Raw genomic sequence first — 2,500 nt, 5'->3', positions numbered from 1 at the left:
CGCCACCTCGGAGCCTTTTGCAAGTGGAACTCTGTGAGCCTTCCGAGGAAGCTCTTTCTTAGCTCATGCACTGCTATGGCTCTGCTTCTCCCGTAAGGTGCCAGAGGTCTTTGGCGGGCTCCCCATTTTCACGGCTTGGTTCCTCTTCTGTTTCTGTCACTCGGCTGCTCTCTACTCCTCCTGCCTTTTCTGACACTGCTGTCAGATCTTGCGCTTGCTGCATCCTGTGCCAAATTGTGAGAGTGAGCAAGGCGCCTCGTGGCCGCTTTCTCCGTCACTGGCTCGTTGGTCTAGGGGTATGATTCTCGCTTTGGGTGCGAGAGGTCCCGGGTTCAAATCCCGGACGAGCCCTTGCTTACGGAAACCTTTGCTGCCGATCTGATGCCTGACGTGCTTCTCTCAATGGCTGCCAATCTGTTGAATTGATTTTTCTTGGAACTCACTACTGGGAAGGCGGTATGTTCCCTCTTGCTTGCCCTCCCACTGCCCTCCCCCTCTCCTCGGCTGGCCTTAGATTGCTTGTTGCATGCACAGGGTGCAGATTTTGAGCCCACGCGTATCTCCTTTTTTCCCCAGCTCTTCCGCTTCAAAAACACATTTTTGGTCAAATTCTCCATCGTCTCTCATGGACTTCTCTGCGGATGTTCCATGCGAGAGCCAAGCTTTTCTCTGGAGGTGCCAGGCAGGCGCTTCAAGCGACACAGCTGTTTATGCCAGGAAAATTGGAACGCAACAGTTCCGTCGTTGGCTCGTTGGTCTAGGGGTATGATTCTCGCTTAGGGTGCGAGAGGTCCCGGGTTCAAATCCCGGACGAGCCCTGCTCTCTCTGTCTGAGGGCGAGCCTGAGCGCTCTTCTTTTTCTCGCCTCCCTTTAACTAAAGCACACCGTCCTCTGCGGCTGACCAAGCCGACAAATGTGAGAGTATCGACGCCAGTGCACGGCTTGGTCAAAACGTTGGCTCGTTGGTCTAGGGGTATGATTCTCGCTTCGGGTGCGAGAGGTCCCGGGTTCAAATCCCGGACGAGCCCTGCCTGGTGCGTGCTTGGCATAGCTCTCTCTCTCCCCATCTGTGCCAGTATGCTTTTGCAACGGTCTTACTCAAGGGCGCTTGGCTCTGCGTCATGCACGCGGCGGTGCTTCTCAACGAGGGTTATCTTTACGCCACCTCGGAGCCTTTTGCAAGTGGAACTCTGTGAGCCTTCCGAGGAAGCTCTTTCTTAGCTCATGCACTGCTATGGCTCTGCTTCTCCCGTAAGGTGCCAGAGGTCTTTGGCGGGCTCCCCATTTTCACGGCTTGGTTCCTCTTCTGTTTCTGTCACTCGGCTGCTCTCTACTCCTCCTGCCTTTTCTGACACTGCTGTCAGATCTTGCGCTTGCTGCATCCTGTGCCAAATTGTGAGAGTGAGCAAGGCGCCTCGTGGCCCCTTTCTCCGTCACTGGCTCGTTGGTCTAGGGGTATGATTCTCGCTTTGGGTGCGAGAGGTCCCGGGTTCAAATCCCGGACGAGCCCTTGCTTACGGAAACCTTTGCTGCCGATCTGATGCCTGACGTGCTTCTCTCAATGGCTGCCAATCTGTTGAATTGATTTTTCTTGGAACTCACTACTGGGAAGGCGGTATGTTCCCTCTTGCTTGCCCTCCCACTGCCCTCCCCCTCTCCTCGGCTGGCCTTAGATTGCTTGTTGCATGCACAGGGTGCAGATTTTGAGCCCACGCGTATCTCCTTTTTTCCCCAGCTCTTCCGCTTCAAAAACACATTTTTGGTCAAATTCTCCATCGTCTCTCATGGACTTCTCTGCGGATGTTCCATGCGAGAGCCAAGCTTTTCTCTGGAGGTGCCAGGCAGGCGCTTCAAGCGACACAGCTGTTTATGCCAGGAAAATTGGAACGCAACAGTTCCGTCGTTGGCTCGTTGGTCTAGGGGTATGATTCTCGCTTAGGGTGCGAGAGGTCCCGGGTTCAAATCCCGGACGAGCCCTGCTCTCTCTGTCTGAGGGCGAGCCTGAGCGCTCTTCTTTTTCTCGCCTCCCTTTAACTAAAGCACACCGTCCTCTGCGGCTGACCAAGCCGACAAATGTGAGAGTATCGACGCCAGTGCACGGCTTGGTCAAAACGTTGGCTCGTTGGTCTAGGGGTATGATTCTCGCTTCGGGTGCGAGAGGTCCCGGGTTCAAATCCCGGACGAGCCCTGCCTGGTGCGTGCTTGGCATAGCTCTCTCTCTCCCCATCTGTGCCAGTATGCTTTTGCAACGGTCTTACTCAAGGGCGCTTGGCTCTGCGTCATGCACGCGGCGGTGCTTCTCAACGAGGGTTATCTTTACGCCACCTCGGAGCCTTTTGCAAGTGGAACTCTGTGAGCCTTCCGAGGAAGCTCTTTCTTAGCTCATGCACTGCTATGGCTCTGCTTCTCCCGTAAGGTGCCAGAGGTCTTTGGCGGGCTCCCCATTTTCACGGCTTGGTTCCTCTTCTGTTTCTGTCACTCGGCTGCTCTCTACTCCTC

General features: G+C 55.1%; 6 non-coding genes across 6 annotated transcripts; all 6 read left to right on the top strand.

Moving 5' to 3' along the window:
- Nucleotides 1-279: 279 nt before the first annotated feature.
- TRNAP-UGG (transfer RNA proline (anticodon UGG)) lies at nucleotides 280-351 on the top strand. The gene has a single exon. It is a non-coding gene; the product is annotated as a tRNA-Pro (tRNA).
- Nucleotides 352-746: 395 nt separating this feature from the next.
- TRNAP-AGG (transfer RNA proline (anticodon AGG)) lies at nucleotides 747-818 on the top strand. The gene has a single exon. It is a non-coding gene; the product is annotated as a tRNA-Pro (tRNA).
- A 139-nt stretch (nucleotides 819-957) lies between these two features.
- Nucleotides 958-1,029, top strand: TRNAP-CGG (transfer RNA proline (anticodon CGG)). Its single transcript has one exon. It is a non-coding gene; the product is annotated as a tRNA-Pro (tRNA).
- Nucleotides 1,030-1,439: 410 nt separating this feature from the next.
- On the top strand, nucleotides 1,440-1,511 carry TRNAP-UGG (transfer RNA proline (anticodon UGG)). The gene has a single exon. It is a non-coding gene; the product is annotated as a tRNA-Pro (tRNA).
- Nucleotides 1,512-1,906: 395 nt separating this feature from the next.
- On the top strand, nucleotides 1,907-1,978 carry TRNAP-AGG (transfer RNA proline (anticodon AGG)). The gene has a single exon. It is a non-coding gene; the product is annotated as a tRNA-Pro (tRNA).
- Nucleotides 1,979-2,117: 139 nt separating this feature from the next.
- On the top strand, nucleotides 2,118-2,189 carry TRNAP-CGG (transfer RNA proline (anticodon CGG)). The gene has a single exon. It is a non-coding gene; the product is annotated as a tRNA-Pro (tRNA).
- Nucleotides 2,190-2,500: the final 311 nt, after the last annotated feature.

This window comes from Phyllobates terribilis, unplaced genomic scaffold (assembly GCF_046119375.1).
Source record: "Phyllobates terribilis strain yellow unplaced genomic scaffold, ASM4611937v1 Scaffold_6792__1_contigs__length_41986, whole genome shotgun sequence".
Classification (NCBI taxonomy): Eukaryota; Metazoa; Chordata; class Amphibia; order Anura; family Dendrobatidae; genus Phyllobates; species Phyllobates terribilis.
Note: the sequence above shows the minus strand (reverse complement) of the source record. Positions and strands in the feature narration are given on the sequence as shown.